Source organism: Amblyomma americanum, chromosome 10, assembly GCF_052857255.1.
Source record: "Amblyomma americanum isolate KBUSLIRL-KWMA chromosome 10, ASM5285725v1, whole genome shotgun sequence".
In the NCBI taxonomy this organism is placed as follows: domain Eukaryota; kingdom Metazoa; phylum Arthropoda; class Arachnida; order Ixodida; family Ixodidae; genus Amblyomma; species Amblyomma americanum.
The window spans coordinates 86,092,950-86,118,349 of NC_135506.1; positions in this window are offsets into that span (position 1 = coordinate 86,092,950).

Consider the following 25,400-nt stretch of genomic DNA (forward strand, 5'->3'; position numbering starts at 1 on the left):
GCTTGCTTTTTCCTTTGCTCTCTCACCTGTAGACTGCGCGACGTGAGCGGTTGTCGAGACTCCGTCCGTCGAGCATGCTTTCTCAGCGGTCACATCACGAGAGGCAGGCATGACCTCCTGCCCAGTCGAGGCAGCTTCATTATTTTAGATGCCACTTAGCTGGCCCTCAGTGGGCACGGCGGACCGCGAGCGACCATGTGGCCTAACAGACCATTCTTCTGCCTTGTACAGGTCCTTGCTTTTGGTCTCGTCGGAACAACAAAGCAAATCAACCAAGTTGACGGGCAGATCGACCTTCCAAACCTGCCAGATGCAGTTGCTGATCCCCGATCTACGGCTGCGTCAAGATTATCAAGGGACCGAAGCCCTCTTCTTCCTTTGGCGATATCTTTACTGTTCCGTGATGCACCGACAGCGCCACCATCACGACACGTGACCTCATCGCTTTGGAATATAAAAGAGCAACTTCAAGCCTTCGACTTCAGTGGGCACGGCGGACCGCGAGCGACCATGTGGCCTAACAGACCATTCTTCTGCCTTGTACAGGTCCTTGCTTTTGGTCTCGTCGGAATAACAAAGCAAATCAACCAAGTTGACGGGCAGATCGACCTTCCAAACCTGCCAGATGCAGTTGCTGATCCCCGATCTGCGGCTGCGTCAAGATTATCAAGAGACCGAAGCCCTCTTCTTCCTTTGGCGATATCTTTACTGTTCCGTGATGCACCGACAGCGCCACCATCACGACACGTAACCTCATCGCTTTGGAATATAAAAGAGCAACTTCAAGCCTTCGACTTCAGTGGGCACGGCGGACCGCGAGCGACCATGTGGCCTAACAGACCATTCTTCTGCCTTGTACAGGTTAGTGCTTACTACAGCTCTGTTAAAAGCGACAACCGTTGTCTTTTGGTCTTGCCGTGCCCACAGCAAGCTGTATTAATGGTGTATGACGTGTACTGCGTATGCTTGCTCCTCTTGAGCGGAGATATCGAGTTGAATCCCGGACCTGACACGGAAGGTTCCAGCACAAATGAACTGCTTGAAAAACTGCTTTTGGGACAGAATAAATTAATTGAGGATGTTGCAGCACTTCGTATACAACAAACTAGCATGGAAACACGTCTGACGGACTGGGAGACTCGATTTACAGAAATGGAGAAACAAGCCGCGCGCGTGGAAGCACTGGAAAGCACGTTTAAAGCCTTAGAAGCGAAAATTACGGATTTGGAGGATAAAAATAGACGCTCGAATTTACTGGTTTTTGGGGTATCAGAGGAACCAGAAGAGACAGAGGCTGTACTGCGTCGTAAAATTCTAACTGATATATTTTCTACCAAGTTACAAATCACGTGCAAGTCTGTAGCCCGAATACATCGGATCGGCAAGAGCGATAAAACGCGGCCAGTAATTTTATATTTTCAAGATTACAAAGAAAAGAAAAGTGTCATGCAAAATGCTTTCAAACTCAAAGGTTCTAATACTTCTGTTCAAAACGATTACTCACGAAACACGCTCAGGAAGCGTAAACTTTTGTGGGACAGTACTTCAAAGGAAAGGGAGCACAAAAGAAAAGTTCAACTAATCAACGAGAAACTTCGAGTCGACAACGACCTTTACATTTGGGATGACGCTAAAAGCTGTAGGAAAAAAATTGGTAAATATAACAGTGCTAAACAAGACTGACTTCTCCGGACTGATACGAAAGATATGCGCATATTAAATATAAATGCACGCAGCATTGTTAACAAAAGTGATCAGTTAGAGGCTATTATCTTAGGTTACAACCCGCACATCGTTGTTTTGACCGAAACTTGGCTACACAGTGGCATAGATGATGAAGACGTCTTTCCACCATCTTACAGTGTTTTCCGTCGTGACAGATCAACGAGGGGAGGCGGGGTGGCTGTGCTGGTAAAGCAAAACTTGTCAGCAACTCTCTTGTGTCAGGCTGATAGCATTGAAACTATTAGCCTAAAGATTTCTTACTACGAACATTCATTCTTGCTATTTGCCGTTTATCGAGCGCCTGGCTCACCACCTCAATTCCTGTGTGATTTGCGTGAGCATGTCAGTTCATTCGTACATAAAAAAATTTTTTTAGTGGGGGACTTTAATCTTCCAGGAGTTAACTGGGAGCATTGTTCTTCTAGTGGCGAATTTAGCACTCATGTTAATTATATGCGTGAAATAATCTTATGCCACAATTTGCACCAAGTTGTCAACTTACCAACGCGAATGCATGGTTCTTCATCATCAATGCTTGATCTTGTCTTCGTGATCAAAACAATCGAGAATTTTTCAGTATCAATTGAACATGGAATGTCTGATCATAGGATGGTGTACTATTCGTGTCATTTAAAAAAAATGTACCGCTAAGAAGGCAAAAACTGTACAAGTGAAGAACTTCACACGTGCCAGAGACGAAAGCGTGTTAGGTTACCTCGATTTACACCTAAGCAACTTTCACGGAAGCAATGTAGTAGAACTTTGGGACAAGTTCAAAAAAATCTGCACTTATTGCATCGAAAATTTCGTTCCAACGAAAACAAAGAAAACAGGAAATGAAAACCCTTGGATAACGCGTGAAGTCATTCACTTGAAAAGAAAAATAAAACGCTTAAGACGACGGAATGCCTCACCAACTACAGTACAGAACTTACAAGCTACGCTGAGCTCGTCAATTGGGCATGCCAAACGGCATTATTTCAATAACACTTTGCCGCACTTTATTCGTACGGCTCCAGAAAAATTCTGGAAATTTCTGAGCAAAAAGAACAAGACAGTGGATCAAATAATTAAAGATGGCATTCCCGTTGTCGAAAAGCAAAGTATCGCCGAACACTTTAATGCATTCTTCCACAGTGTGTTTATTAACTCAGAAGAGCTTGCACTTCCCTTTTCACCTTTATCAAATGTATCTCCTGAATTTGTATCCGCTCAAGGTGTGCTTTCTATGATCCTTAATCTAAAAACAGTCTACCCCAGGACCGGATAACATACCGAATGTTTTTCTGCGCCGATACGCAGAAATGCTGTCACACTTTCTGGTAATAATTTTCGGTGCGTCACTGTTCACTGCAGCCCTTCCCCCTGACTGGCGAACGGCACGTGTAGTACCAGTGCCTAAGAAGGGAGACCCCACAATGATTACTAACTACCGACCAATTTCGTTAACATCATCTTGTTGTAAGATGCTTGAACACGTCATAGCCAACTTCATCAGAGATTTTCTGGAGGATAACAATATACTTTCACCTGCGCAGCATGGTTTTCGTAAAGGATTTTCTACGGTGACACAATTAACAACGGTAATCCATTCCCTTGCTAGAATTTTAGACAAATCCGGCCAGGTGGACGTTATTTTTTTAGACTTCAGGAAAGCCTTTGACCTTGTTTCACACTCTAAGCTTATTGAAAAACTTAAAATGATTAACCTTCCTCCTTTCATTATTAACTGGGTTGCTGCGTATGTCACTGATCGTAGAAAGTTTGTTAATATTGATACTTACTACTCCCATGAACTTCTAGTTACTTCCGGCGTCCCTCAGGGCAGCGTGCTAGGACCATTGTTGTTTTTAATATATATTAATGACATTGTGAGCGTTATTACTGAACCCGTCCAAATACGATTGTTTGCAGACGACTGCGTGCTGTTCAGGGAAGTGTCAAGCGAGGATGACCAGATAACTCTTAATAATAATCTACAAAATATTCTTTCCTGGTGTCATTGTTGGGATATGCAATTGAACGCTGACAAAACAGTGTATATGAAAATAACCAAGAAACTTAATAACCTTTCTTTTCCCTATGCCCTCGGGACAGAACCACTAACCGAAGTCAGCGAGTATAAATATCTTGGCGTCACACTAACAAACAGCCTAAACTGGAACACTCACATAAGAAACGTATGTGACACAGCCTTTCGGAAACTTTGCCTCCTCCGTCATAAATTGAAGCATGTCCCCGCCGAAACTAAACTTTTAGCTTATACATCATTAATAAGACCAAAACTTGAATATGCATGCGTAGTGTGGGACCCTTATACCAAAACTAACATTGACGCTCTCGAAAGAATACAGCGTAAGGCAGTCAGGTTTATTTTTTCGAAGTACCGTACAACTGATTCCCCGACAGCACTAATGAAACAACATGGAATACCGACACTGGAACTGAGAAGAAAAATTCAGCGCTTAAAATTTATGTTCCTTCTTAAAAATAACCTTCTTGCTCTGACTCCTGATCCGTACATAACACTACTTACGGCACGCCGAACACGACATCGACACGATGACTCTCTAACGCCATACAGCACCAGAACTAATGTTTTTAAATATTCTTTTTTTCCTCGCACGATAACAGATTGGAACAACTTACCTCTGCCTCTTCTAACCAGCGTTGATTCAATTGAAACCTTGAATTGCTCTTGAATATTTTTCTTGTCTGCTTTTTGGTTGCCCAAACTGATCGTGTTTTTGCCTTGCTGCAAGTTTGACATTTCATTTTTGCATATTTCATTCACTGGCTTACTTCTGTTTGTTTCTGTTTGACTTTCCCAAATGAAGAGCTCGGTTTGCATTTCGTTTAATCCTTGTTTTGCTCATGTTCTATTGCCCATAGAACAAGTGTTTTGAAATTATTATTTGCTATCTTCGTTCTATACGCTGATGCCAAGTGTATGCCCCTCCTGCTTGGGCCGTAAAGGCCTGCAGTATTGAATAAATAAATAAAAACTGGCTAGGTATTTTTACGACAGCGGAGGCGACAGTGACTGGGCGCTTCGGCTTTACAGCTGGCGCCTGCTCCACGGCGCCGACACTTGGGGCATGACTGCCCTCATCGCGTGCTATTTCTTTGGGCAAGGTAGGCCCCACTGTACCGGGTACCACGTCAGAAGCATTTGTAGAGCCTTCGGCCGCGTCACTTCCACCACTCTTTCTGTTGCTCCTCCGTCGTGAGGGTCCGGCAGCGGTCGCTCTTTCAGTCTCTTTTCCGGACTTCTTGGAGCGAACCTGATTATGTGGGCAGAGTTCCAGGACGTGGTTCTCCAAGCCATCAATCCTCTCCTCAAAAAGACATCCTTGAGTTGCTTTGGGGCAACGCACCGCGCAGTAGCCAATGAAGGATTCATCCATGTGGATAACCTTAGCCTACCCCAAATGCGCGGACACATCCTGGCCGTCCAGTGGGCTGACCGCGGCCAGAGCTGGGTGATCCTCTTGATGCAGCCCAGGCAAAATAAGTGCAAGCATCTGGAAAACTTGATGCAGCAGCACAGGACATCGCAGCACCGGCATATGTGGCCGCAGGGACTGCTTCCCACGAAGTGGACGGGGTTTTCGTCCAGAAATTTCCCGAAGCCGTTCAACTTCGTGCCAGGGCTGTCCTGGCGAAGGTTGTTGGCCATCTTCACCCAGTGGCAGTTGCTATGTAGAATGCTCCCAATAGGAGCTAGCCACTATTATACGTGCCCAGGGAGAAAGAAATCAGAGGAAAAAATCGTGCCTGTCTCACCGGAATAGATATCCACTGCCCTTTCTTTCTTTTTTTTTTGTAGAGGAGGCGGGTAATGTTGATCTTTTGTTTCCTATTTAGGCGTTATCTTCTCTGATATTCCTCGGCACGCTGCTTTTATTCGCGATGCAGGCAGATCAGTTTACCGATGTTTTTCACTTCGACTCACCTTTGCAAGTGATTTCATCAAAGTCAGTACTGTATCTGCTGGTTTCTTTTTTCCACATGAAGTATACAGTTATTTCATAAGTTTGTGCTTTCTGATGCGCATGCATGCTTAAATAATTGTATGGTAGAAAAGGCAACTGCATTTCGTCAAGTCTTTGCCATGTCATAATTGTGCGTAATCTGTTTATTTATGCGCGAGATTTCGAGAAGCATTGAAAAATGCATCCGCTTCATGGGCCCAACGAAGGAAAAAAACAGAAGGCACTCTCTGATATGCCACGGAAGTAATTCGAAAGCAAAGAGTCTGCAGAGTGCAACAGGTCTCTTTATCACGGCGATCACAACCTACGCTAACCCTGTAAGGCGGCATTGTAATATCGCATAGCACACTGTAGAAGCTATTATCTCCTGAAATTGTCCACTAAGGACGCGGTTGTTGTTAAAATGTAAATCAGCTATGTAGGCTTATTAAAAATTTTGCTGCTTAACTAAACTTGGGTCATTCTCGAACATCAAAAAATAATAATCCTCGTCCTGTCTGTCTCCCTGCGTCCATGTCTGTCTAGCGCTATGTGGCAAGTGAACGGGCACTTCAATTTTGCCGGAAGAAACATGGTCTCAAGAATTTTATTGGAGAAAATATTTGTGATCATTGTGAGTGCCCAAGCAATAACTATTGCGATGTGTGAAGTTCGTGCGGTGCTTGATACGCGAGATTCTGAATTTCACCCTCTGCATGAGGAACTTATGTTCAGTCATTCCTCTGGTCTGTCAGCTGCGGTCTGCCTATCGCAGCATTTTTTCGCGCCTCATTTTCCACCTTGAATCTCTGCCTCCACCGGCTATCTTCCCTCCGCCTGATGCTTCGTTTGCCACACCCAAGTAAACATACTACAAAGGTTTAGCGCAGACACATGGACAGACAAAGAAGTATATACCTAATGGGTTAACTTCCAAATGAACATTTAATTAGTCCTTCCTCCTAGAAAAAGAAACAAAACGCGAATGTGGAAGGCGCCCACCTATAACACGTCAAAGTATTTTCTGATAAAACGCGTGTGCTTATCCACAAATAATAACCGCGTGAAGCTTGACGCGATATCATTCACCGAAGAAGCAAAATACCAAGTGATGAAGGAAGTGCGCACAAGGCGAAAAGCGCGTTTTACTATGGCTGCAGAGAAGGTCCACTGTTTTCGGATTCCAGACAAATTCAATTAACAAACTTAGCTCTTTTTCATTCACACGAGCCCACTCCCTAATAATTCACATGTGAAGACTACACTCTTTCATCAATTTCAAAATTTCGCTAACTTTTCCTTCCGGACAGCCGTAGCCTTTTAGTTCTTAGGGAACCAGAAGTTTTGGAGGAAGACCAAATTAAACAATGTAATCCTGTATATTCATTAGTATGGCGTCAGCTGATGTGTATGAAAAAAGTAATCATGATAATTATTTGAATATATCATGTAACAAACTAAATTGGGCCTTCTTTTAGCACGATAGCAAGAGAAGTATCATCGGTAAAAAAATTCGTTGGAAGCACTTAGATAACTCTCAAGTGCGGAAAGGCGAAAGCCGTTTGCGACTCGTTGCACTGAACATTTTGGCGGTAAAATTCAGCGCGAACGGACGAAGGACACAGAAAGGGGACAGAAAGGTGTCCTTCATCTGTTCGCGCTGAATATTAGCGCCCAAATGAACTACATCCAACTCGCCCAACTCAGCATTATTTGTTGCAATGATTTGAATTTGCCGCGCTTGACTTCATTTCATGACAGAGGAGAAGAGTGTTGCGAGAGGAAGCTGTGACGTCACGCTGTTCGTTTCATCTGATGTGACGTCTCTAGGTCGAATGTAAATACCATTACTGTATATAAACCTTAACTTAGCCCGCTACCAGCACCAGAGCTTTGTCGCAGTGATTGAGATAGCTGCGCATACGCGTGGGAGGTAGCAGGTCGGTTGGAATTCTGTGCAGTGCCACATGCGATGCACTCCAGTTTGGCATTCCACTCTACTGAAATACTGTGACGGTAGCTGGAAACTGGCTCCCTTACCTGGGGGCTGCTTTGTGTGCGGATTGGGTGCGGTCCTCCTCCATCTGGAACAACCATTCTTGAGCGGTTGTTCTGCTAAACCGCTCCTAAACCTTTTTAGTTCTCGAGTTAACACTTCCGGCACGTGCCAAGATCCCAAGTTTAATGGTCAGGTTGTCATCATGTCACAAGCCCTTGGTGGCGTTCTAACGGACGGACGGACGGTCACCGCGAGTATGAGTCATTAAACGGGTGGACGGTCACCCCGAGGTCACGTGGCTGGACGTGACTCAGAGGAGCGTGACGTCACGGTCCGCGTGATCAGCCTAGGCTCGCGGTGGCGGCTGCCCCCGGCCATGCCCGGTCATGCCAAGCTCTGCGTTGGCATGAAGCCGGAAGCAAGGCCATTGCGCGCTGTGGAAACTCCCCGGAAGCGGAGAGGCAGGTATTTCGCTTGCTGCTTCTGTGAATGATGTTGCACCAAGCTTCGTGCTCTTGCTACCCCTTAATAAGCGTCCGCGTTGTATCCGAAACTACTATAATGTGTAGTGAGAGGGTCGCTTGCACTTGTGCATTTTCTTTGTCTAGGCGGAAGGATAATTTAGATGTTAAGTTGAACGTCACCACTTGTGATCTGCACTTTTTGTCTGTCGATCTGTCAGTGCTAAAGCTCTATTATTATGCGCCACTAATTAGCTGACCACTCCTATCTTCCCCAAGGGAATGCTGAGAATTAGTGTCGTGTTTTGCATGACCGGCTTCGTCATGTCAGCTGCGATGTCATGTACTCCACTGTTGTTCCGTAATTGCAAAGAATGCTGAATAGCAAGCCTAATTGAAAGAGATACAGGCAGAGCTCTCTTTTAATGGCTACCTTGTGTGCCCTCCGTTTTGATCACGGGTGAGATGAATGCTGACGCGTTGGTGAGCGCGGTGTATGACAGAAAGCTAAACATTTTGACAGGATATTACCTGTCTGGTTGGGTTTGATAACTCATAGTGAATTACGAGACATCTCCAACGGCAACTTTTTAAAAACAATGGACTTTTTAGAGCCGGCTCGGCTTTTTCTTCAGGTGCGAAGAAGGCAGTTTGGCTAGCAGCTTTATGTGGGCATCTCGAGTGGGCATGTCAGCTGGCGTCCAGACGACACCATGTCAAATCCATTCCTGTTTTTCATACAGTTTGCCCTAATCGTCTCGACTGCGGAAGCCGGCGCTGTGAACACGGAATTCATCCTCGCTGAACGCCTACGCCAGCACGGAGACTGCGCAAAAGAAAAAGAATTTCCGAATCTGAGTGACTGCTGGGGATCGTCACGTGCTACCTCATCGACGTCATCGACGAACCACGATATAAAAGCCCTCCTGCCATCGTCCTTCTTCAGTGGGCATGTCAGCTGGCGTCCAGTCGACACCATGTCAAATCCATTCATGTTTTTCATGCAGTTTGCCCTAATCGTCTCGACTGCGGAAGCCGGCGCTGTGAACACGGAATTCATGCTCGCTGAACGCCTACGCCAGCACGGAGACTGCGCAAAAGAAAAAGAATTTCCGAATCTGAGCGACTGCTGGGGATCGCCACGTGCTACCTCATCGACGTCATCGACGAACCACGATATAAAAGCCCTCCTGCCATCGTCCTTCTTCAGTGGGCATGTCAGCTGGCGTCCAGTCGACACCATGTCAAATCCATTCCTGTTTTTCATGCAGTTTGCCCTAATCGTCTCGACTGCGGAAGCCGGCGCTGTGAACACGGAAGTCATCCTCGCTGAACGCCTACGCCAGCACGGAGACTGCGCAAAAGAAAAAGAATTTCCGAATCTGAGTGACTGCTGGGGATCGCCACGTGCTACCTCATCGACGTCATCGACGAACCACGATATAAAAGCCCTCCTGCCATCGTCCTTCTTCAGTGGGCATGTCAGCTGGCGTCCAGTCGACACCATGTCAAATCCATTCCTGTTTTTCATGCAGTTTGCCCTAATCGTCTCGACTGCGGAAGCCGGCGCTGTGAACACGGAAGTCATCCTCGCTGAACGCCTACGCCAGCACGGAGACTGCGCAAAAGAAAAAGAATTTCCGAATCTGAGCGACTGCTGGGGATCGCCACGTGCTACCTCATCGACGTCATCGACGAACCACGATATAAAAGACCTCCTGCCATCGTCCTTCTTCAGTGGGCATGTCAGCTGGCGTCCAGTCGACACCATGTCAAATCCATTCCTGTTTTTCATGCAGTTTGCCCTAATCGTCTCGACTGCGGAAGCCGGCGCTGTGAACACTGAAGTCATCCTCGCTGAACGCCTACGCCAGCACGGAGACTGCGCAAAAGAAAAAGAATTTCCGAATCTGAGTGACTGCTGGGGATCGCCACGTGCTACCTCATCGACGTCATCGACGAACCACGATATAAAAGCCCTCCTGCCATCGTCCTTCTTCAGTGGGCATGTCAGCTGGCGTCCAGTCGACACCATGTCAAATCCATTCCTGTTTTTCATGCAGTTTGCCCTAATCGTCTCGACTGCGGAAGCCGGCGCTGTGAACACGGAAGTCATCCTCGCTGAACGCCTACGCCAGCACGGAGACTGCGCAAAAGAAAAAGAATTTCCGAATCTGAGTGACTGCTGGGGATCGCCACGTGCTACCTCATCGACGTCATCGACGAACCACGATATAAAAGCCCTCCTGCCATCGTCCTTCTTCAGTGGGCATGTCAGCTGGCGTCCAGTCGACACCATGTCAAATCCATTCCTGTTTTTCATGCAGGTTAGTAGCAATGTTTCTACAATCAAATCCAATAATATGTGCCTTATCCAGCTGACATGCCCACGTAGAGTGCTTGAAGTTTATTTTATCGGTCGTGACTTCGTATTGTCTCTACTTATGCTGTGTGGCGACATTGAGTCCAACCCTGGACCACCCACTGAACAGTTACTGACCCAGCTCCTTGAAAGCCAGAAAGATATTCAGCGGAGACTGGGCGAAATTGAGGCCAAATTGCACAAAGTGGAAGAATTCACATCAGCTATAAATGAATTCAGAGATTTAAGCCGGGAGCTAGAATCACGAGTTGCAGGCTTAGAAAGGAAGCTTGTCGACCTAGAAGACCGGGGCAGACGAAATAATGTAATCGTGTTCGGAATTCCTGAAAAATTGAATGAAACTTACGAAGAACTGTCACAGAGTGTGTTGAAAGGCGTGTTCTGTGACAAAATGGACACGAAAGTTGTTTCAGCCGAGAGAATTCATAGAATCGGTCGCAAGCAACCTAACAAGCATCGACCTGTTATTATCAAGCTGATGGATCATCGTGAGAAAGTTAACATACTGAAAAACTGCTCGAAACTAAAAGACACCGATTACTCTATTTCAGAAGAGTTTTCGTATACCACGCGGCAGGTACGGAAGAATCTCTGGGAAAGCACCGCAGAGATTCGAAAAGCCGGTCAGAAGGTTAAGCTAATCTACAACAAGATAAAAATTGGTGACGATCTGTTTGTTTGGGATGACACTAGCAAAGAAAGAGTCCTAGAGCCTGGCAGCCGGAATCGAAAACCGAGTGACCAATGAATTGAGAACAGTCAAACTAAATCGCTAAAATGTATTCAGTTTAACGCCCGGAGCATTGTGAACAAGTCTGAGGATTTGGAAAGTATAGCAGTGGCGCATAAACCGCATATCATTATAATCACCGAAACCTGGCTGCACTCTGATATCACTGATGAAGAAATTACACCACCAGGATACAGAATTATGCGCAAAGACAGGACTTCTCGCGGTGGTGGTGTTGCAATTCTTTTTCAAGAATCTTTCCACGTAATCAGGCTACCTGACGTGCAAGGAATTGAATGCGTCATTTGTAAACTAATTCTAAATGAACTTAGTCTTGTTATTGGCGCGTTTTACCGCCCACCACGAGGTGACGGTGTTTTCTTTGAGAAACTAAATGAATTCTTATGTACTACGAAAGCACAATCAAGTAATGTACTATTGGCTGGAGACTTTAACATGCCGCTCGTCAATTGGAACAAAAAGTTTCCAGAGCCGCTCTGCACATCAGCCGAACTTCTTGTAGACATCGTACTTGATCACGATTTAACTCAATTAGTAAAGCAAGCAACGCGTACACAAAAGGATAAGAAATCCATTCTTGATCTTTTCTTCGTTAGTAACAGTGTCTTTCGTCGCGGTCCTCTACTTCAATATTTCGAAGGCATATCTGACCATGTTATGGTATCTTTAAACATTCCATTGCTTCTTCCGAAAAATAAAAAGAAAGAGGTGCGTGTTGTGCCAAACTTCTCGCGTGCTGATGATGTTGCAGTTTTAGACTTACTTGATTTTGTGGTTCTTTACGAATCCTGCGACTGCTCAGTAGAAAATCTCTGGGTTTTCTTTAAGAACCTTGCTCTGAATTGCATTTCGCGTTTTGTGCCTACTCGGGTAATTACCCTACGCGCCAGCAGCCCTTGGATGACGAGGGAACTTCGCAAAAGAGAACTTCGAGAGAGTTCGCAAAAAACTTCGGCGAAGCCAGTCGGCAGTTGATGCTGCTAAACTGTCTGATATGCGCTTGAACTTAAGACAAAGTATCAAAAAAGCAAAAGAGTATCACTTTAGCGTATCTATGAAAAACTTTCTTGTTTCGTCCCCTGCAAAGTTCTGGCGGCAGTTATCAAAGAAAAAGAAACCTGTGTACAGCGTTGTCGTTGACGGCGAACTGATTACTGATGCGACACAGATTGCTTCGTCTTTCAACCGTTTCTTTTGTACTGTGTTTACGCACGATGATGGTAGAAAGCCTCATTTTAACTCAGCTTGTCCGCCTATTACTGATGTTTCTGTAACTGAAGAAGGTGTTTTCTCTCTGCTTCTCAGTTGTGACGCAAAAAAGACGCCGGGAATTGATGACATACCAAATACGTTTCTTGTGAGATATGCCGAATGGTGTTCCAAGTACTTAACGCTCATATTTAAGAAGTCTCTGTTGAACGCCGAGCTCCCGGAGGACTGGAAGCACGGAAAAATTATTCCTATTCCCAAAACTGAAAATTCATCTCTACTTAGCTCATATAGGCCAATATCTTTACTGTGTACTTCTTCAAAAATACTTGAACATATACTTTTTGGGCATATATCAGCCTTCCTGGAAACCAATCACGTAATTGACGACCGGCAACACGGTTTTCGCAAAGGCTTCTCTACAGTGACCCAACTTCTAGAGACGATGCAGGATTTTGCCGCAGCCATTGATAACCAGTGTCAAATTGATGTCATTTTTTTAGATTTCGAAAAAGCATTTGACCGCGTCTCACACAGAAAGTTCTTGCTAAAGCTAAATACTATCTTTAAAAACGATCTACTGTTGGCGTGGGTACAAGCATATCTATCGTCTCGATATCAGTCCATATCAATCGGCAATGCATGTTCGAGCCCAGCTTTGGTAAGCTCCGGTATCCCACAAGGCTCAGTACTTGGGCCATTGTTCATTTTAATTTTTATAAATGACATTGTTAAAGAAATTCCTGTCAAAATCAAGCTGTTTGCCGACGATTGTGTATTATATCATGAAATACGAACTCCTGCTGACCAGCTTCTTCTTAATGACGCCTTGGCTAAAATTCATGATTGGTGCTCAACGTGGCAGATGAGTATTAATACTAAAAAAACAGTTTCAATGTCTATTACGCGGAAGAAGCGGCCATTAAGTTTTGCCTATACTATTAATAACCATTCCCTGTCTACCGTGGACAGCTACAAGTACTTGGGATTAACGATTAGCTCTGACCTACGGTGGAACAAACACATTTCTAATATTAAAAATAAAGCTATGAAAAAACTTGGCTTTTTAAGAAGATCTCTCCGGTACTCTACGCAGGAAATTAGGTTACTAGCTTACAAAACTTTTATCCGACCTGTTTTAGAATACGCCTCTGTTGTGTGGGACCCTTATACTAAAGAAAACATTAAAACACTCGAAAATATTCAAAGAAAGTCAGTGCGATTTATTTATAATTCATACAGCTGGCAGACGTCCCCTACCATGCTACTTGAGAAAGCAAATTTGGATTCTTTGCAGCTCAGGAGATACCGCGAGAGGCTTAAATACATGTTCATGATTGTTCACAACAAATTAGGAATTAACAGCAGCAAGTACATTGAGCTCGTCCCGGGTCGTTCGACACGATCCTACCATTCTGTAAAAGTGAAGGAATACTCATGCCGCACTGAAACATACAAGAATTCTTTCTTCCCCCGTACTGTGCGGGAATGGAATGTCCTCAAAGCGAATATTGTAGAGGCTTCTACTGTGGAGTCATTTACGGAGTCGCTTAGGAATTCGTAACAATTTTGCAGCATTCAACATTTTCCTTTTTTTTCCCCAGTGCTCATTTTGACGCCAGGCGTCGTCTAATATTGTATAATGTTGTTTCTTTTCGTCGTTCATTTTTTTCGGTATTGTGTGCTGAGTTGCGTGTACCTCAGGGAGGTTTTCTTTTTGTCAAAGTGTATTTTACACCCACTCCTGCTTAAGGCTTTGCAATAAAGCCAGCAGTCTTCTGTAAATAAATAAATAAATATAACCAGGCAGACTTTTGCAACGGCTACTCGAGAAGCATTCGCCATGTTCCTTGGTTTCGATGTCTACTGGCTTCCTTCATGCGTATGCATGCCTGTAGTTCGGCGTCGAACGTCCGCTTGCAGACAATGCGACCACCATTCTCTGCGCGCGCAGCTGCCTTTCCGGACATGGCACCGAACGGCCGCTTCCTCGACTCGTGGTTCCAAGCATTGTCGGCGAGGGCCAACCAGAAGTGGGCGGACCAGACGCACGTCTTCTTTAATACGAGCATGGCCAGTCCAGCCTACATTAAGGGCAGCAACGCCGTTGTCATCCCTGTAGGCGCACTGTTTCCCGTCCTCTTCTATGGTGACGGAAACACGGCATTGAACTACGGCACTCTTGGCGATGTGAGTGCCCGGCTGTTGAACCTACTTTACGTCAAGCAATGACAAATGATTTTGAAACACTTCCTCCTAGAGTACGCGTGAACTACAATGCACATATGTATTTTGCGCCGTCTACATTTTAATGAATCATTTCTGTAGACTAAGCACCACTGTATTGGAGAGAACTAAGAAGTCTATTTTCAGAATTCAATGTCCTTGTTATGCTGAATACGTAGCTAAGGACATAGACTATGCAAGATTACCTCGAAGGTATTATTTTTGATCCGCATGAATAGGAAAGGAACCATGATCAGATTAAACAAGAAACATCTTTAAGCCGTTTTGTAGTATCAATCATATTGAAACAGCGAAGGAAATATGCCATCGCTGGCGCGGGAGAGGATACGTTCACATATATTATAAGGAAGAAATTAGTCATTAGCATCAAACCAAGCCCATCGATACAGCTACAAAGAAAAGCAACACAGCTTCAGCAGAAACTTCGTAGTCGAAAGTAATTCTTCCCCGGCCGAGGTGCCAAGCCTGCACCACCGCCTCAACGGGGCCGTCACTCTACCAATTCGTCACATATCTCGGTCACATATTTACGGTAGTAAAAGCGTCTCATTGATTAGCGCGTCCGAACCTAAGAGTTTCGCCATAAGCCTTCACGGTTTCAGATTTTCAGACTACATCATTCCCTATACTATTTTCAATCTACTAGGGAGCTCCACACTTCCAGGCCCGCAAAATCCGCAGATCTTGCAGCCCGTGTCAGATACCGCTCGAAGAGAGCGGGCAACATTGTAACGACCCCATGGAATGAGTAAATACACAATACGTTTTCTGGAGAAAAAAGATACTTCAATCGCTATTCTGCTGTAAATCTGGCCTCATTCTTTGCACATTGTTTCGGAATTAGCGCTGAGCTGCTTTTAACGGTTACAGAATGTAGAGACCAATCCTTCATTTGAAGAATAATTTCCCATCTGAAATTCACAGCCTCTCTGGTGAGGTCCCCAGAAGCGTCCGTTTAATGACCTGATATGGTACCTAGTGGCCGGTGAATAAATATACTTCTCAATAAGCTTTCCTTTTTGCGAGAATCACGGCAAACAACCGTTCATTGCGGTCATGTGCGGCGGCAATGAAGTGCTTCCGAAATGCGATAAAAATATCTGAACGAAATGCTGAAAGGATCACATCCTGCGCTGATCTGATCTTTGCCAGGCAGCACGTTCCCGTAATGTCCTCGTGTTTTTTTGTTGTTTTTTTTGCAGGCCTTGGGCCAGCAGATCATGAACGCCTTCGACATTGAAGCAGGCGCCAGGTACTGCTTTTCTCTGGAGGCTAATGAGCGCTACTCCAACAAGAAGCTCTGCGTTCGCCAGTCACACGAACAGGTAAATCTTAACCATGCCGCACATATCGGGCCCGACACGAGCTGCATTCTGATTACAACCGAACCGACTACGTGTTGTGCATCACCAAAGGCCAATTCGGCCATCAACTGCGATGACAGTCCACGTTAAAGATCCCCAGGTGGTCGAAATTATTCCGGAGCCCTCCCCTACGGCTCCTCCTTCTTCCCTTCTTCTTTCACTTCCTCCCTTGTCCCTTCCCTTACGGCGCGGTTCAGGTGTCCAACGATATATGAGAGACAGATACTGCGCCATTTCCTTTCCCCAAAAACCAATTATTATTATTATCATCAACTAAATTATTCCGGAGCCCTCCACTACGGCGCCCCTTTCTTCCTTTCTTCTTTCACTCCCTCCTTTATCCCTTCCCTTACGGCGCGGTTCAGGTGTCTAACGATATATATGAGACAGATACTGCGCCATTTCCTTTCCCCAAAAATCAATTAAATAAAAAAATAAAAAATCTAATGCAACCACAGTGCTCGACGAACCTGGTGTTTCCAAACGAGGCCTTCTACAAAATTATTCCCGCCTTCCCTATGGCGCCTCTTCCTTTTCAGCGCGACGGCGTCAAGGATCCCTACGTCACAGAAAATGCCGTGTCTTCGTCGGCATAGACATCGTTGGCCAAAAGCGAAACGATAAAAAACTTCAGAGAAGCAACCTATCGGTGGATGGTGGGCTACCTAGATCACGTGACCTTGAGACGTCACCACAACCTGCCCGCCGTGACAGGTGGCAGCTAAATTTAATGATTGGCCGGGAGAGATTGCTCGGGAAGAGCAACTTTGGTCTCCTAACCTCACCCCCCCCCCCTTGTGTCCCCAAAAAAGAAAAGCAAAGATAAAGCTACATCAAATAACAAAAAACTGCAGCAGTTTTCAAGCGCTAATATCCGTAATGATTCAGATAAGGATGTCTTCCTTTCCTGTCTCACATGCGCTGCTTTCATTTTCTCTGGATTATGCCCTGCGGTTATAAACTTGACTTCTCTACCTGTTTCATGCTGGGTACAATTTAAGATGTTTAGGCAGTCCTCTGGTAGTATTTTTTTTTAGCAGTTCAAGGTGTAAACACAGCGTTTTTTCTGGAATTTTATTTCCCTAATACCCGCCGTTTCGAAAGAGACAGCAGGTAAAATTTATTTTCACCACAAAATCTTTTTCTGCATGCTGATACAAAGTACCATTACTTTACAGTAAACTTTAACGCTGATTCGCGCGATCATATTCCGAATTCATGAGGAAAATTTGGTTCAATGCTGCAAGCAATAAGATCCGTATCGTGCCACAAATATTTCACTAGAGATATCTCCCGAGACGACGGTGCAGTGACCAGCATTCAACGATTTTGAACATGGCTTACTCTAGCATGCTGTAGTGTAACGCAACAGGCGCAGAAAGATGATCGCGGCTCATTCATAAACCCACAACGCACAAGGTTATCCAGCGCCTGCAAACTTCAAGTCCGACTTAACATAGCGATTCTATTGCGTATAGGAACGAGATCTACATATTTGATTGACGCTATTCATGTCATGTGGCGCGTTAACTTTTGGAACACACACTATCAAAGGCCCCCATTTCAATAACACTATCTGCCGAGACTGGAGCTAAATGTAAAAAACTTCCTCGCCGGCTGGACGAATTTCGTCTAGCCTCCCATGAGGTAGCCACATCCCCATCCCCGCTTACTTTCGCTGATGTTACCGGCGTTACTGTCCTCTCACTTGCTGCGTCACACGTTATCCCCCTTACCCGCCGGCGCAAATTTCGGAGGTGGGCCGGGCCAAATTTTGCCAATGACCCGGGTCAAATTTCGAGGTTGCATCGTATCGGGCACGCTAAGTTATGGTTGGTCAAAAATGTTCGGCCAAATCAGCCAAGATAAAATTTCGGGGGCGGCCCTGCCCAAAGGCTGTTTCCTAAGCGGTTTTGCAAGGTCACACCAAAGTCAAACTTATGCACATCACGGAGATAGACTTTTGCATCAAGTAGAGCCAACGCTCTAAAAAATGGCTGACAACTACGAGTCACTGTAAGGCGATTTCTGAGAGCATCTGTGGCGGTACTCTAACCGTAGGCGACCGCCTATGTACATCCATAAGTCGCCGCATACAGTCAAATCAATGTCGCGGGGAGAGGAAGACCAGAGCCGTGAGCTGAGACACGTTAGCGAGAGCCCGAACGCGCGAGCGTGCTTTAGAACAATGTTTTCCTGCTTTTTTTCCGCGCCACCTGCTTTCACACTACCTCTGTCCTCCTCGCACTCTCTTCCCTAAGGCCGTTTTTCATCCTCTAATGCGCTCTTTCGCCCCGTTGCGCAAAAAGGTCGACGCCAAGACACTCCACTCAACGCAGAAACGGCCGCCTAAAATCTGTGCTTTGAAGCAATAAGCAATATAAACACATTGTGCATTCCTTTGGGGAGTGTTAAAAATAATTATTGCTGCAAAATAAACAATCAAATGCTCTCGCGAGCAAATCCGAGGTGTTTCTTATATTTTCAGAGAGCTACTGCACACACAATCACAAGTATCTTCAAGGCGAAAAGATGTCCCGCCTATGTGTTATGAAAACGGTAGCGTTCTTTGCGTTCATGTAGGCGGGCTATCCGGGATCGCAATCAGCGGAGAACCCACGGGCCAGGCCGGCGGACGTGAGCGACCTGGTGGGCATCGCGATGGCGTACGAGGTACTCCGGACTCTTCCCAGTGTCCAGAAGACCCAGACGCTCCCGGGCGTCAACCTCACAGCAGAGCAGCTCTTCTTTGTTGGTCATTGCATGACGACGTGCAAATACGACGACCGCACACCGAGCGGCCGTTTCGCGGGACCCCGCGCCCGGTGCAACGTTCCAGCGATGAACATGGACGCTTTCTCAGCGGCGTTCGGCTGCGGCGCCGCGGCGCGCATGAACCCGCAGCGCAAATGTTCGTTCTGGAAATGAGTTCCCAGTATAAAATGATTCGCACACTTCTTAACGGCGGCCTTTCGTTGTCTCGTCCATGTTATATTTCCTTAACTCGAGCGACAAATGTAAAAGACGGCGACAATCTCCCTTGAAAAAGCTGCTTACGAGAATTCATTCGTACGTTCATTTAATCATCGCTGCTAGCCATAAGGACTCAGCAGCCGGGGGCTTTTGTTGCTTATGCGTTCGCGAATTGGGTATACCGAGCCGCGGAGGCCCGCTTCTCTGGAGACAAACTGCAAGCGTGCATTTCTGCAATGTTCCTATACAGGGTCATTCATACTTCCGACGATTGCATTGCGCTGCAGAATGATTTATCCTTGATTACCAACTGGTGAAATACTTGGCGCATGGATATTAACGAGAAAAAATCTGTGTACATGTTTTATACTACAAAAAAATTCTCACGACTTTTCATACTGTATTTTAAAACTTTCGAAAGCGCTGCTACGGGGGACACCAAGAGAAAGAAGACGAAGGACAAGCGCTACTATAAACTGAAGTTTATAGGAAAAAACACAAGGTTAAGTAGCTCACACAAGGCAGCCAGCAGCGCATGCGCATACCGTCATGGCAAAACAAATCACTGTGTTGAATTAAGATACCGAATTTCACAATTGTGGATGGCAACAGATGGTGTGCTGACGCACATGTCGGAGTTTTTGTGAATATGAAATGCCTCAGGTAATTCCCTTGTTAGCTGATTGGAATGCCTATGCAGAATTTTTGTACTACTGAACAGAGGTACACATGCATTTTTTTAACGGGTTAGAATGGTTAAGTTCACAGTCTCTGTAATGCAGAGCCAAATTAGAGGAAGGAGGCTCCTTTAAAACGAATTATGTTGGGGTAGCCGTGTGTTTATATATTTACCAGTTTGGCCTATATAACACTTTCCGCATGTGAAGGGTACTTCATATACCACTCCCTCGGCACAAGGTGAAAACAGCAACTCATATTTTATATTGCACTGTTTTTTACTTTCTTTTGACTTTCGTTTTTCTAATCGGGCTCTCCTTTCGACCATAGCGCAAATTTTTCCAAGTTTTTGTGGAGCTGACAACAGTACCCTTACCCCATATCTAGGGCGTACGAATTTTAATCGCTGGGAATGATCTGTGAATGTACGGAATTACTTCATACTTTCTTTTCTCGTTACTGGGAGGCTCTGGTGAATCGGGTTTACCGAATGACTTAAGCTTTTTCAGGAGTTTATTGCAGGCTAGTGTGATCAAGTCATTAGGGAAACCTGCTGACTTCAGCCTCTGGACCTGTTGCTTGAAACTGTTATCCATAGCGTGAACACACGACTTTGCAATTGCTGATCCTAAGCACGACACTGCTATGCCGCACTTTACCAGCTTGAAATGCCCTGAGTGGAAACTAAGCAAAGGCTTCTCCGAACGCTGCAGAAAGGACCAACAAACGTGATCCAGTTTTAGTTCCAGTGTGATATCCAAGAACTGTAGTTGATTGTTGTCCGGGGTTTCAAACGTAAATTTTAAACCATAACTATTGCCGGCAAAAGTTTTTAAGATACCTTCTACTTGTCTCTAAAGTCACCGCTTTCAACAAAAACCAAATAATCATCGACATACCTGAAGACGTGTTTAACAGTGTCACCTAAACTAACCTTTATAGCTCTGTCAACGTAGGATAAAAATATACTACTTAGCACAGGAGCCACCTTTGAGCCAATGCACACCCCAGTTCTTTGGATGAACAGTTTTCCTTCCCAAGCAATAAAGGTGGATACTAAATAAAAAGACAGAAGCTCTAAAAAAGACCCAACAGATATCCCACACATCGGAATGAATGCTTGTTCATCATTATCTTCTAATATACATCTATTAACACACTGGAGGAGCTTGTCATGAGATAATGTATAAAATAGGTCCTGTACATGAATGCTAAACATACCGCCCAGGCCGGCGTTATTGTGCTTCAAATATTTGACAGCAGCCAAAGAATTAGACACAAGAAATAGGTCTTCAATTGAAAGTGAACCTAAGCTACTCTGCAAAAACTTTTAAACAGCATATTGCCAAGTGGCACGTTCAGTAAGAATACATCGAAAAGGAATATCGGCTTTATGGGTTTTTGCTGAAAAAAATACTTCCAAAAAATTTCCCTCCGCTTTCAAAACAGAGTGACGCAGGCTTTCAAATTTCATTTCACCCAACAACCGTAACGCTTCTCGTTTCTGCTTCGAGGCACTGGTGTGCATAGGTTTAAAATTTTTTGTAACGGCATGTCTAGCCTTTTCCTGATAACGTTTTTCCGGCAATGTAACAAAATGCCCTTCTTTATCCGATGCAACTACACGAAGTTTTTCCGATGTTAGGAAGTTGACCAAAGGAGCAAAACTCCACTTATTACCCGACCCCTGCTCAGTCCCTTTCACGGCATCCACAGAATCCACAATGCACCTTGGTTGCTCTTCTTTTCGCGCTTGACGCGAGATGGACCGTCTCAGCGTCAACTTCTCTTCTTTTTGGAGGGTTGAAGCGAAACAAAATTTCGGACCTAGTTTGAGGATCTTCTGATTTTTTTCAGGTATTTCCTGGTTGCCCAAGACCAAAAGCTTGCCTTCGGAGTTCGTTGACGTCTTGTTTCCAGGTAGCCATGGGCGAGCGGAATACCACAAGAAATCTAATACCACAAGAAATCTATGTGCTTCTTTGCCTGCTCGCACCATTGGCGGAAGCACCGCACACGTTGCCGTTCTCTGCAGCAAGCCACCCGAAGGCAATCCTTGTAGAATCGATGCTGTCGCCACCACTCCGAAGACAATATCCGGCACATCCTGCGACTGTGGCCTTTTGACGGAAGCACGCCACCGCACATCAGCTGTACTTCACCAGGGCACAGTGAACGTCTGGCATGCCAGGATGCTATCCTTGATTTGAATGCTGAAACCGCTATAAGGGAGGCCAGAGCTGCCTGGTTGTCAAGGGGAGCTGGATTAGTACACAGAACAGGGCTCATTGTACTAGAAATAAATTGGAGTAACACGGACAGTTGAGCGAGTTGGTACATCATTTTAAAACTTTCGAAAGCGCTGCTACGGGGGACACCAAGAGAAAGAAGACGAAGGACAAGCGCTACTATCAACTGAAGTTTATTGGAAAAAACACATAAGGTTAAGTAGCTCACACAAGGCAGCCAGCAGCGCATGCGCCTACCCTCAGCATTCCAAGCTGGTAAACTGCGGCATAGCAGTGTCGTGCTTAGGATCAGCATATGCAAAATCGTGTGTTCACGCTATGGATAACAGTTTCAAGCAGCAGGTCCAGAGGCTGAAGTCAGCAGGTAACCCTAATGTCGTGATCACACTAGCCTGCAATGAACTCCTGAAAAAGCTTAAGTCATTCAATACATCCGATTCACCAAAGCCTCCCAGTTACGAGAAAAGAAAGTATGCAGTAATTCCGTATATTCACAGATTACACCACCGATTAAAATTCGTAGGCACTAGATATGGGGTAAGGGTACTCTTGTCAGCTCCCAAAAAACTTGAAAAATTTTGCGCTATGGTCGATAGGAGAGCCAGATTAGAAAAACAAAAGTCAAAAGAAAGTAAAAAACAGTGCAATATAAAACATGAGTTGCTGTTTTCACCTTGTGCCGAGGGAGTGGTATATGAAGTACCCTTCACATGCGGAAAGAGTTATATAGGCCAAACTGGTAAATGTATAAACACACGGCTACGCCAACATAATTCGTTTTTAAAGGTAGCTCCTGCCTCTAATTTGGCCCTGCATTACAGAGACTGCGAACTTAACCATTCTAACCCGTTAGAAAAAAATGCATGTGTACCTCTGTTCAATAGTACAAAAATTCTGTATAGGCATTCCAATCAGCTTACAAGGGAATTATCTGAGGCATTTCATATTCACAAAAACTCTGACATGTGCGTCAGCACATCATCTGTTGCCATCCATGATTGTGAAATTCGGTATCTTAATTCAACACAGTGATTTGTTCTGTCATTCTGAGGGTAGGCGCATGCGCTACTGGCTGCCTTGTGTGAGCTACTTAACCTTATGTGTTTTTTCCAAAAAACTTCAGTTGATAGTAGCCCTTGTCCTTCGTCTTCTTTCTCTTGGTGTCCACCGTAGCAGCACTTTCGAAAGTTTTAAAATGATGTACCAACTCGCTCAACTGTCCGTGTTAGTTCATACTGTATTAACGCGGAACCTTTTTAAAAATTTTTCAAACATAAATATCTTGGTGTATACTTTACTGCAAATTTATCCTGGCGTCCCCATATAGATTACATTACAAGCAAGGCTTCCAGAGTACTTAGTTTTCTTGGCAGAAATGCGAAGAACTTACCGCCCAATGCCAAACAGCTCCTGTACAAAACTAACATTAGACCACTACTTGAATATGCTTGCTATGTCTGGGACCCTTGGCTGCAAGTAGATATTCACAAGGTTGAAATGATCCAGAATTTGGCTGTGCGATTTGTTAATGCCAATTTTTCCCGGAATTTCAGCGTCTCCGCTGCAAAGAATAACCTTGAATGGGAATCACTCCAGAAGCGAAGGAAACTTCTTAGACTAAAATTTCACCACAATATCTTTCATAATAAAACTGGCATTAACCCGGAGCATTATCTGCGTCATCCCGACTATGTCTCACCGCGTCTTGATTATGCCTTCAATATTAAAGAGATCAGGTGTAAAACGATCTTCTTCAAAATGTCCTTCTTCCCCCAAATAATTCGCGAATGGAATAAACTCCCACACGATATTGCTGCCATTACCTCCCCTGATGTATTTTTTTCCTCTTTGCGAAGTATGCATTGTAATTAAGCCGTTCTTTTTCTCCTTGTCTTTTTTTGTTTTTGTTAAAGTGTTGCCTGTATGCTTGTTTGAATCAGTTGCTTGCCAATTGCATTTCCTGCTTTTTCAATTGTGTTTGAGTTGTCTTGCCCCCTCCTCCCCCCCCCCCCCCCTACCCCCCACTGTAATGCCTCACGGCGCTGTGGGTATAGTGATAAATAAATAAATGAATACATATGCCCGGACGACAAAAATCATGACCTAAAGTTCTTAACCGCGCGCGACGTTATTCGTAGCTCGGGCGCTTCACCACATCAACTATCTTATGCAAGATGTCTTTAGAGGCCGCAATATAGGAGGCTTAATCACCTGAAGAAAGCGGCCTTTTAATATAGACGGAAATTATCGCAAATATAAAAAATAAATCCGGGCAATGGAGGTCCTGCCTAAGTACCAGTTCAGGCTCATTCACACTATCGAGTCGCAAACGTCGCGTGACCGATATCGGGCAATTAGTTGCGCCTTCTGAAACACTAGGAAAGCATGGAGGTAGCGTAGCAATTCGATTTAAACCTGCCCATTTTGGTTTCGAGCGAAGAGCAAATGAATGCACAAGTATCTCATGGCCTGAAGCAACTTTGATCGAGGCTGCGCCAGTGCCGACGAGAGTTCCGTTGAGAGAGAATGACCGAATTGTCGGGGAGCTAAGGTAGCTGATGAGACTGACCAACTGAATTTGCAACGTGGGAGCAGTTTCCAGGTTCAACGGGTGCATCAGCATTAGGACGGTTGGGCTGTGAGGTTGAATTGCTTGAAGCTGCTATAGGATAGAGCAGCCTTGCTTTACCTGTGAATTCGCGTATTGCTGAGCCAGCGGAGAATAGTTTAACACATCCCGTGAGCTGTATTGCTGCGAAACATGAGTTGGGTTGTTCTGCCTGTGAGCATTCTTCTCCGTTGTGAGCCTAGATTTCGGACTCGATGACAATACCAGGAATTTAACGTAGGAAGCAGCCGGCAGAGTGGCTGCCGCTGTACGATCGGATCTCACGGAATCTGTTTCGCTTACTTCGAAAGGGCTGCGCCTGACTCAAAGTCGGCTGAAGACAGCAGCCATCAGGCCTTCGTACGACAGAGAGATTGAAGCCACCGAAACGATGTTTTGCAAGAATTCTGTGATCAGCGAGTATTTGCACCATGTCAGACTTGGTAATTCTTCAGAAGGAACACCTCGAATGCACAAAGTAATCTGCGGACGCCACGGGCAGAGTACTGATTAAGAAGCAAGGGCGTCCTCATTAGTACCAGTCCAAGTGCGCCAAATGATTTGGATTGGGTTCAGTTCGCAGAATTCTTCAGGATTACATAATTGCAACTGGTAGGTTGACTTGCTAACACTCTAAAAATTCTTCAAGCTCTTTTTTATCACCCAGATGCTTTTTGTTATTTTACTTCAAATGTTGTTCTATCGTTTTTAAACGATACATTTTTCAAAATTCAGGCTGGGCACTAATATTTTGTCGCAATCGCCTGTGGAAATTTCAT